The following is an 11,078-nucleotide window of genomic DNA, read 5'->3' as shown; positions in this document are numbered from 1 at the left end:
TCATTTCATTATGTACCCAGTAGTCATTCAGGAGCAGGTTATTCAGTTTCCATGTAGTTGAGCGATTTTGATTGAGTTTCTTAATCCTGAGTTCTAGTTTGATTGCACTGTGGTCTGAGAGACAGTTTGTTATAATTTCTGTTCTTGTACATTTGCTGAGGAGTGCTTTACTTCCAACTATGTGGTCAATTTTGGAATAAGTGTGATGTGGTGCTGAGAAGAATGTATGTTCTGTTGATTTGGGGTGGAGAGTTCTGTAGATGTCTATTCGGTCTGCTTAGTGCAGAGTTGAGTTCAGTTCCTGGATATCCTTGTTAACTTGCTGTCTCGTTGATCTGTCTAATGTTGACAGTGGAGTGTTAAAGTCTCCCATTATTATTGTGTGGGAGTCTAAGTCTCTTTGTAAGTCTCTAAGGACTTGCTTTATGAATCTGGGTGCTCCAATATTGGGTGCATATAATTTAGGATAGTTAGCTCTTCTTGTTGAATTGATCCCTTTACCATTATGTAATGGCCTTCTTTGTCTCTTTTGGTCTTTGTTGGTTAAAAGTCTGTTTTATCAGAGACTAGAATTGCAACCCCTACCTTTTTCTGTTTTCCATTTGCTTGGTAGATCTTCCCCCATCCCTTTATTTTGAGCCTATGTGTGTCTCTGCACATGAGATGAGTCTCCTGAATACAGCAAACTGATGGGTCTTGACTCTTTATCCAATTTGCCAGTCTGTGTCTTTTAATTGAAGCATTTATCCCATTTACATTTAAGGTTAATATTGTTATCTGTATACTTGATCCTGTCATTATGATGTTAGCTGGTTATTTTGCTCATTAGTTGATGCAGTTTCTTCCTAGCATCGATGGTCTTTACATTTTGGCATGGTTTTGCAGTGGCTGGTACCTGTTGTTCCTTTCCCTGTTTAGTACTTCCTTCAGGAGCTCTTGTAGGGCAGGCCTGGTGGTGACAAAATCTCTCAGCATTTGCTTGTCTGTAAAAGATTTTATTTCTCCTTCACTTATGAAACTTAGTTTGGCTGGATATGAAATTCTGGGTTGAAAATTCTTTTCTTTAAGAATGTTGAATATTGGCCCACATTCTCTTCTGGCTTGTAGAGTTTCTGCCGAGAGATCTGCTGTTAGTCTGATGGGCTTCCCTTTGTGGGCAAGCCGACCTTTCTCTCTGACTGCAGTTAACATTTTTTCCTTCATTTCAACTTTGGTGAATCTGACAATTATGTGTGTTGGAGTTCCTCTTCTCAAGGAGTATCTTTGTGAGTTCTCTGTATTTCCTGAATTTGAATGTTGGCCTGCCTTGCTAGGTTGGGGAAGTTCTCCTGGATAATATCCTGCAGAGTGTTTTCCAACTTGCTTCCATTCTCCTCATCACTTTCAGGTACAACAATCAGATGTAGATTTGGTCTTTTCACATAGTCCCATATTTCTTGGAGGCTTTGTTCATTTCTTTTTGCTCTTTTTTCTCTAAACTTTTCTTCTCACTTCATTTTATTCATTTGATCTTCAATCACTGATACCCTTTCTTCCAGTTGATCAAGTCGGTTACTGAAGCTTATGCGTTTGTTATGTAGTTCTTGTGTCATGGTTTTCATCTCTCTCAGGTCGTTTAAGGACTTCTCTACATTGATTATTCTAGTTAGCCATTTGTCAAATCTTTTTTCAAAGTTTTTAGTTTCTTTGCACTGGGTTCGTACTTCCTCCTTTAGCTTGGAGAAGTTTGATCGTCTGAAGCCTTCTCTCAGCTCGTTAAAGTCATTCTCTGTCCAGCTTTGTTCCATTGCTGGTGAGGAGCTGCGTTCCTTTGGAGGGGGAGAGGCACTCTGATTTTTAGAATTTTCAGCTTTTCTGCACTGCTTTTTCCCCGTCTTTGTGGTTTTATCTACCTTTGGTCTTTGATGGTGGTGATGTACAGTTGGGGTTTTGGTGTGGATGTCCTTTCTGTTTGTTAGTTTTCCTTCTAACAGTCAGGACCCTCAGCTGCAGGTCTGTTGGAGTTTGCTTGAGGTCCACTCCAGACTCTGTTTGCCTGGGTATCAGCAGCAGAGGCTGCAGAAGAGTGAATGTTGCAGAAGAGTGAATGTTGCTATCTGATTGTTCCTCTGGAAGTGTCATCTCAGAAGTGTACCTGGCTGTGTGAGGTGTGAGGTATCAGTCTGCCCCTAGTGGGGGATGTCTCCTAATTAGGCTACTCGAGGGTCATGCACCCACTTGAGCAGGCAGTCTGTCCATTCTCAGATCTCAAACTCCATGCTGGGACAACCACTGCTCTCTTCAAAGCTGTCAGACAGGGACATTTACATCTGCAGAGGTTTCTGCTGCCTTTTGTTTGGCTATGCTCTGTCCCCAGAGGTGGAGTCTACAGAGGCAGGCAGGCCTCCTTGAGCTGCGGTGGGCTCCACCCAGTTCAAGCTTCCTGGCCGCTGTGTTTACCTACTCAAGCTTCAGCAATGGCGGATGCCCCTCCCCCAGCCTCACTGCTGCCTTGCAGTTAGATCTCAGACTGCTGTGCTAGCAATGAGGGAGGCTCTGTGGGTGTAGGACCCTCTGAGCCAGGCGCGGGATATAATCTCCTGGTGTGCCATTTGCTAAGACCCTTGGTAAAGCGCAGTATTAGGGTGGGAGTGACCCGATTTTCCAGGTGTTGTTTGTCACGGTTTCCTTTGGCTAGGAAAGGGAATTCCCTTCCCCCTTGCACTTCGTGGGTGAGGCGATGCCTTGCCCTGCTTCGGCTCTCCCTCATTGGGCTGTACCCACTGTCCTGCACCCACTGTCCAACATGCCCCAGTGAGATGAACCTGGTACCTCAGTTGGAAATGCAGAAATCACCTGTCTTCTGTGTCACTCATGCTGAGAGCTGGAGGCTGGAGCTGTTCCTATTCGGCCATCTTGGCACCACTCTCTCAGTATTTTTTATGTTGGCTACTTGTTAAAATGATAATATTTTGAACATAATTGAATTAAATAAAATGTATTACTAAAATGAATTTCACCTCTTTTTATCCTTTTCAGTGTGCTACTAGAAAATGTAAAATTACATATGTGGCTTGCATTCTACATATATTTTGTTGGATGTTGCTGTCTTGTATGGCAATGAAATGTAATGTTTGAGATTTTTCTTTTTACAGGGCAGAAATTCATTATATTTCCAGTTACAGTGTATTTGCATTTCAATAGATAATAATTATTTGCATTACTAACAGTTTTCTATAGCTTAACTTCCACCCTTACAGAGTTATAAAATAGCCTAAATAATGGGAAGACAATCAGTCAAAGGTGCATACCTGGATAGAGCCAGACAATCCTGGGATGGTCACTTGGATAATAAATAGCACTTCACTGAAAAGACACTCAATAATCTTTTGCCCATTTCCAAGTCTTTGGCAGTTTTTCCTAAGAGCATCTTTCCATATTCTTTTATTTGTTTTTTTTTGTTTTTTTTTTTTTTTGAGACGGAGTCTCGCTCTGTCGCCCAGGCTGGAGTGCAGTGGCGCGATCTCGGCTCACTGCAAGCTCCGTCTCCTGGGTTTACGCCATTCTCCTGCCTCAGCCTCCTGAGTAGCTGGGACTACAGGCGCCCGCCACCGCGCCCGGCTAATTTTTTTTTTGTATTTTTAGTAGAGACGGGGTTTCACCGTGGTCTTGATCTCCTGACCTTGTGATCCGCCCGCCTCGGCCTCCCAAAGTGCTGGGATTACAGGCGTGAGCCACCGCGCCCGGCCTTCCATATTCTTTTATTACTGTCCCATGTGATTATGTAGGATCACATTTTCTTTTCTAGTTAATATGGACAAACTGTACTTGCAAAATTCATACTTAAGCCAGAAATCAATGTTTTAGGAACTCTGACGTTCCCAATAATAAGGATAAAAATGTTGGGAGTAATGCAAATACTTGAAGAATCATATAGAATAGAACCAAACACACTTGAAATGATTGAAAAGATAGTGAAATTAAGCGCATTTCGTCATGACTCCTTAGCTTATCACACTGTTGTCGAATGGGTGGAAGCCATAATCTTTTCTGCTATTTAATTAGCTGGAAACAAAGCCTGGCTATTGGTTGACTGGATCTGGTATAAATCCCCTCTCCTCCATTTTTGATTAATCAAACTGCCATTCCTTATTTATTTATTTAAATTGACAAATAATTGTGTATATGTTTATGGTGTATGGCATGAGATTTGGAATTATGTCTACATTGTGTGGAATGGCTAAATTGAGCTAATTAACATATGCATTACCTTAAATACTTATTTTTTTGTCGTGAGAACACAAAATCTTCTCTTAGCAATTTTCAAGTATACAATATATTGTTATTAACTACAGTCACCATGTTGCACAATAGACCTCTTAAACTTATTCCTCCTGTTTAACTAAAACTTTGTACCCTTTGACCAATATCTCCCCCACACCCCCACCCACAGCCCCTGATAACCACCATTCTATTCTCTGCTTCCATGAGTTCAACTTTATTAGATTCCACACATAAGTGAGATCATACGGTATTTGTCTTTGCTCTTTCTTTTAAAGGAAATAAATTCTTCTCCTGTTTAAGTCAAAGGACTTTCTTTGTGATTTTTGGGTCTGTTCATTCTGCTATGGAGATTAACAAATATTAATTAGTGGATGACTGCTGGGAAGTGAAACTCACAACCAATGAAGTGGTTAATTAAAGTTGAACTTTTTGATTGTCATTTCTAATATTTATATATACGTATATATATATAAGTTTCTTTAAATTATTGATTTAAACACCTGTCTTAGTCCAAAAGAAGATTAAAAAATGGCTGAAAAGGGATTATAGAGATGACTTTTGTTTCAAATATTTTTAAAACATCCAAAATTTAAAGTAGATAACTATCCCTCAAAGTTAGCTGCTCCAAGCTTGATTTGACATTTGACATTCCTGATGCTCTGGCTCAGATCAGAGCGGTTCCAAGAGGCTTGGTGGTGGGGATGGGGGTTCGGTGAGAAGTGTGGCAGGCAGGTCTAGATCTGGCCCCGCCCTTACCCCAGGACACCCCCTTTTCTGTATGCCTTGGACTCCAGTGTCAGTTCTTCTGGCCCAGGGAGGCCGTGGAATTGAGGGGAAGTGTTTGCATTATTGATGAGGGTAAAAAGGACTCCAGAAGTTTTGAGGCTTTGCTTTTTCCCTTAGCCCTACAGAGTCAGGCTTTCATGCAGAAATTGGCCTGGAAATTCTCCACCGATTTCATAGCTGCAATGTTTTTGAGGTGTTTTTTAGATAACAAAAAACTAAATAAAATTCTCAAAGCTTATTTTGTTTACTTTTAGAGTACACAAGACAATTCTGCAAAAATTACAATTATATATATTCTACTTGCTACTAAGACTGTATAACATTGGTGGGGATAAGAGATTATAAGTTTTTTTTGGCCAGGCGCGGTGGCTCACGCCTGTAATCCCAGCACTTTGGGAGGCTGAGGCGGGCGGATCATTTGAGGTCAGGAATTCGAGACCAGCCTGACCAACATGATGAAACCCCGTCTCTACTAAAAATACAAAAAAAATCAGCCAGGTCTGGTGGTGCATGCCTGTAGTCCCAGCTACTCGGGAGGCTGAGGCAGGAGAATTGCTTGAACCCGGGAGGAGGAGGTTGCAGTGAACCGAGATCACGCCACTGTACTCCAGACTGGGTGACAGAGTGATACTGTCCCCCGCAAAAAAACAAAAAACAAACAAAAAAAATAAGTTTTTTTTCCTAAAAATATCTACTTAATGCACTCTTTTAATTTTTATTTTTATTTCAATTGTTTTGGGGGTACAGGTGGTTTTGGTTATGTGGATACATTCTTTAGTGGTGATTTTTGAGATTTTTGCTGTACTCATCATCCAAGCAGTGTACACAGTACCCAATATGTAGTCTTTCATCTCTCACCCCCTCCTAACTTCCCCCTCCACAGTCCCTAAAGTCCATTATATCATTCTTATTCCTTCGCATCCTCGTCGCTTAGCACCCACTTATAAGTGAGAATGGTTTTCCATTCCTGAGTTACTTCAGTTAGAGTAATGGCCTCCAACTCCATCCAAGTTGCTGCAAAAGACATTATTTTATTCCTTTTTATGGCTGAGTAGTATTCCATGGTGTATATATACCACATTTTCTTTATCCACTTGTTGGTTGATGAGCACTTAGGTTGGTTCCATATCTGCAATCGCGAATTGAATGCACTCCTTTTAATAGTCAGTTTTACTGTCAATCTCTTTCCCTATTTAATGACTTGAACTATTGGACCCTGAGGATCTGCCCCGAACATCTCCTAAGAAGTGCTCCAGCAGAGCGAAATCTTGAAAGTCATTCACGAAAATGTTGTTAAGAAGTGGCTTGAGCCCTTCTCTGAGCTGGCAGAAGTGAAGGAGAATTACAAGAAATTCTATGAGGCATTCTCTAAAAATCTAAAGCTTGGGATCCATGAGGACTCCACTAACCAGGGACGTCTGTCTGAGCTGCTGTGCTATCACACCTCCCAGTCTGAAGATGAGATGACGTCTCTGTCAGAGTATCTCTCTCACATGAAGGAGGCACAGAAGTCCATCTGTTACATCACTGGTGAGAGCAAAGAGCAGGTAGACACCTCTCAAAGCGGGGCTTCGAGGAGGTATACTAGACCACATTCACTGATGAGTACTGCGTGCAGCTGGTCAAGGAGTTTAATAAGAAGAGCCTGGTCTCTATTACCAAAGAGGGTCGAGCTACCTAAGGATGAGAGGAGAAGAAGAAAATGGAAGAGAGCAAGGCAAAGTTTGAGAACCTCTGCAAGCTCATGAAAGAAATCTTAGATAAGAAGGTTGAGAAGGTGACAACCTCCAATAGGCTTATGTCTTCCCCTGCTGCATTGTGATCAACACCTGTGGCTGGACAGCCAATGTGGAGTGAATCATGAAAGCTCAAGCAATTGGAGACAACTCTTTAATGGGCTACATGGTGGCCAAAGAGCACCTGGAGATCAACCCGACCACCCCATTGTGGAGAGGCTGCAGCAAAAGGCTGAGACAGACAAGAATAGCAAAGCTGTCAAGGACCTGGTGGTGCTGCTGTTTGAAACTGCTCTCTTTTCTTCTGGCTTCTCCCTTGAGGATCCCCAGACCCATTCCAGCTGCATCTACCACATGATCAAGCTAGGTATAGGTATTGATGAAGATGAAGTGACAATAGACGAACCCAGTGCTGTTGTTTCTGATGAGATACCCTTGCTTGAGGGTGAGGAGAATGGGTCTCACATGGAAGAAGTAGACTAGGAGTTTATATTTGGAAACCTTGTGCCCTTGTATAGTGTCCCCATGGTTCCTTGAGTGGCTCTGTCCCGTGGCCTTGAGTGGCCTTATCTCACCTGGCTCCCTCTGCAAATGTCTAGTGTCTTTTCTCTCCTGTCAGTGTGTCTAAGGCAGGAAACAAGAGCCTTAAGCCCCATCCTCTTCCTACTTTTATAACAGGATATTGGAGGTTGTGTATTGTGCTTTTTTGCTTATTTTGTTCTGAAATGAAAGTATACCAAATAAAGCAGATGCCGTTTTTATGTGGAAAAAAAAACGCTTGCCTGTTCTGTGTGTTGTCTTTTGATTTTCTTGATGGTAACATTTGCAGCACAAGCATTTTTAATTTTGGTGAAGTCCAATTTGTCTGTTTTTTCTTTTGTCACTTGTGCTTTTGGTTGTGCTTAGACCTTGTCGGATCTAAGGAGCCATTGTCTAATCAAGTAGTTAGCTTTCAGTGTCTCCTGAGAATAAGGGCCATAGAAGAGGCTGAGTAAAGACTTGCAACAATGATATGTAATTGCATGTGCGTTTTAAAAAAAGACTATTTTTAGAAAAATTTTCATTTTACAGCAAAATTAAGTGGAAAGTATAGAATGTCATATGTCCCTTTCCCCTGTACCACATCTGGCCTCCTCCATTACCAACATCCCACACCACAGTGGTTCATTTGTTACAATTGATGAACCTACATTGACATGTCATTATCATCCAAAATGTAGTTTGCATCAGTGTTCGCTCTTAGTGGTGCACATTCTATGGGTTTGGACAAATGTATAATGATATGGATCCACCATTACAGTATCGTACAGAATACTTTCACAGCCCTATACATCCTCTGTGCTCTGCCTATCTCATCCCTCCCTCTTCCTAACCCCTGGAGACAACTGACCTTTTTACCATCTCCATAGTTTCACCTTTTCCAAAATGTCATATAGTTAGAACCATACAGTATGTAGACTTTTCAGATTGGCTTCTTTCACTTAGTAATATGCATTTAAGGTTCTTTCCTGTCTTTTCATAGCTTGATAGCTCATTTCTTTTTAGCGTAGAAAAATATTTCATTGTCTGGACGTACCACCATTTATCCACGTACTGAAGGACATCTTGGTTGCTTCTAAGTTTTGGCAATTATGAATAAGGCTGCTGTAAACATCTGTATGTAGGTTTTTGTGTAGACATAAATTTTCCTCCTGTTTGGGTAAATACTGAAAAGCATGATTGCTGGATTGTATGGTAAGAGCATGTTTAGTTTTGCAAGAAACAGCTGAACTGTCTTCCACGGTGGCTGTACCATATCGTAGTCCCACTAGTAATGAATGAGAGCTCTTGTCGCTCCACATTCTTGCCAGCATTTTGTGTTATCAGTGTTTTGGATTTTCATTATTCTAATAGGTATGTAGTGCTATTTCATTGTTGTTTTAATTTGCATTTTCTTGATGACAGATGATATGGAGCATTTTTTCATATGTTTATTTGCCATCTTCATATCTTCTTTGGTGAGACGTCTGTTCAGATCTTTTGCCCATTTTTTAAACTGGATTGTTCATTTTCTATATTGCTGGATTTTAAGGGTTCTTTGTGTATTTTGGATTATAGTTCTTTATCAGATCTGTCTTTTGCAAACATTTTGTCCTGGTTTGTGGCTTGTCCTCTCATTCTCTTGAAGTGATTGTATTTCCTTGAATTATTCACTTCACATTCACTTACTGAGCATCTTCTATGGTCTAGGTTCACCACAAGGGTCTGGGTATACAGAAGTGATTAAGACATAACCTTGCTTTTAGGCACTTTTAGCGTGATGAAGGAGAAGGATGAGTAAATAGGTAATTAGAACACTCTTCTAAGGTAAACAGTCTCAGGCTTCTTGGAAGAGGAGGCTAAGACATAAAGAAAAAGGATATCGACAAAAAGCACAGGTGGGCAGAGCCTTCTGGGTGAAGGGAACACTACATCACAATGACATAAGTAAGTTCTTGTCAATATGATAATTAGCTATTATTGCTATGGTAATAGTTTGTCTAGGCTAGAAGTAGGCACACTATGGCTGTGGGGCCAAATCTGGCCAGCCATCTGCTCTTGTAAATAAAGTTTCATTGGAATACATTCATGTGTATTTATACATATATTTTCTATAGCCACTTTTGTGCTACAAGTAGTTGCAAAAGAGACAGTCTTGCTTGCAAAGCCTCAAATATTTACTCTCAGGCCCTTTACATGTGGGGCTCAGATTGAAGGGGCAAAGATAGACTGCTGCTTTAGTGAGATACTTTAGTGATTTTTCCATGGCAAAACCACATGGCGAAAGTCATGGACAGGTGGAGAATTGATTCCAATCACATGTCTGAGGGCATGGCAAGCTACACATATTTTTCAGGAGTAGCAGAAGTTTCATTCATGGCTGGTCAAAATTAATGTCTGTTAAATGACAGCGACTTTCTCCCCATTTTCTGTGTCTAAGAGGAACTACACTGTAAAAAACTCCTGGCAGGCAGCTCTGACATTTTTCTTTTTTCAGAAAGGTAATCAGATGTAGATCACTTTCTTTCTGATTGTCCCAGAATAATTTGAGACGAGAAAAGAGGACATGACCTGGGGCACTTAAAGACAGGTTGCTTTTCACTAACGAAGCTGGAGGACTTTTTGAGTTCTTCTAAATTATAGGTTTATTATAGCTGGAAAGACTTTCTTTTCAGATAAAGATCAAGAGGGCATCTCAATTTCTTTGTGAGATATGATTAGCTTCCTGGAATTCCTGTCTATATAGCTCACTCGTGATGCTTACTTTTTAGGCGTTATCTACTTACATCATATTTTTCATTTCTCCCTTAACATAAGTGTGCTGGGAAAAAAGTACACCCACATGCATAATTTATGTATATAATTGTATAAGTGCATATATATATATATATATATCTCCATTTGTCCTGAGACTGGGCCAGGTTGTGAGGCTGGTAAGTGTGAGGTTGGTAGAAACTACCTTTGAGGGGTCTTTCAGTTTTCCTTCGGTCTGTCTTTTAATCAGCCGCGGATCCTGCTTTCTGCTCCCTAACTCATTTCTTCTCCCATATCTTCCCACCCCTTCCTGGGCACGGGCGTCTTTTGGGCTTGTCACCTCTCTGGAAAGTACACTATGTAATAAGCACATATGTACTGACAAGTTAAGTTTATGGCTTTTCAAGTGGGACATGAGAAGTGGGTACGACTCAACCAAAGGAAAAAAATACTCTGATAATTGAATTGTAGACAGTAACACAAAAGAGGTATTATGTTTATATTGGGGATTTTCCTAGCACCTCTCCCTTTATATTATATCACATAAATGATTACCCCCTTCATCAAACAGAACCTGCCCTTGGGCTGGGCACAATGGCTCACACCTCTAATCCTAGCACTTTGGGAGGCCAGGGTAGGGGGAGGATCACTTGAGGCCAGGAGTTCAAGGCCAGCCTGGGCAACATAGTTTTAAGACCCCATCTCTAAAAAAAAAAAAGAAAATTACCCAGGCATGGTGGTGTATGCTTGTAGTCTCAGCTACTCTGGAGGCTGAGGCAGGAGGATCACTTGAGCCTGGGAGGTCGAGGGTGCAGTGAGCCATGTTTGTGCCACTGTACTCCAGCCTGGGTGACAGAGCAAGGCTGCATCTCAAACAAACAAACAAGCAAACAAAAAACAAAAACCTGCCCTTGTTTTATCAGTATTATTTTGGTATTTACATAAAATATTAATTGATTATATTATATTGTTATCATCATCATCATCTAAGCTTGAATTTATTAGGCCTAGAGGGTAAAC

At 41.0% G+C, this 11,078-nt stretch overlaps 1 pseudogene; it reads left to right on the top strand.

Annotated features, from left to right (window-relative positions):
* The first annotated feature begins 6,742 nt into the window (after positions 1-6,742).
* On the top strand, positions 6,743-7,268 carry LOC106995157 (putative heat shock protein HSP 90-beta-3 pseudogene; annotated as a pseudogene).
* Positions 7,269-11,078: the final 3,810 nt, after the last annotated feature.

This window comes from Macaca mulatta, chromosome X (assembly GCF_049350105.2).
Source record: "Macaca mulatta isolate MMU2019108-1 chromosome X, T2T-MMU8v2.0, whole genome shotgun sequence".
NCBI lineage: Eukaryota > Metazoa > Chordata > Mammalia > Primates > Cercopithecidae > Macaca > Macaca mulatta.
The sequence above is the reverse complement of the archived record's forward strand: the minus strand, read 5'-3'. Positions and strand labels throughout refer to the sequence as shown.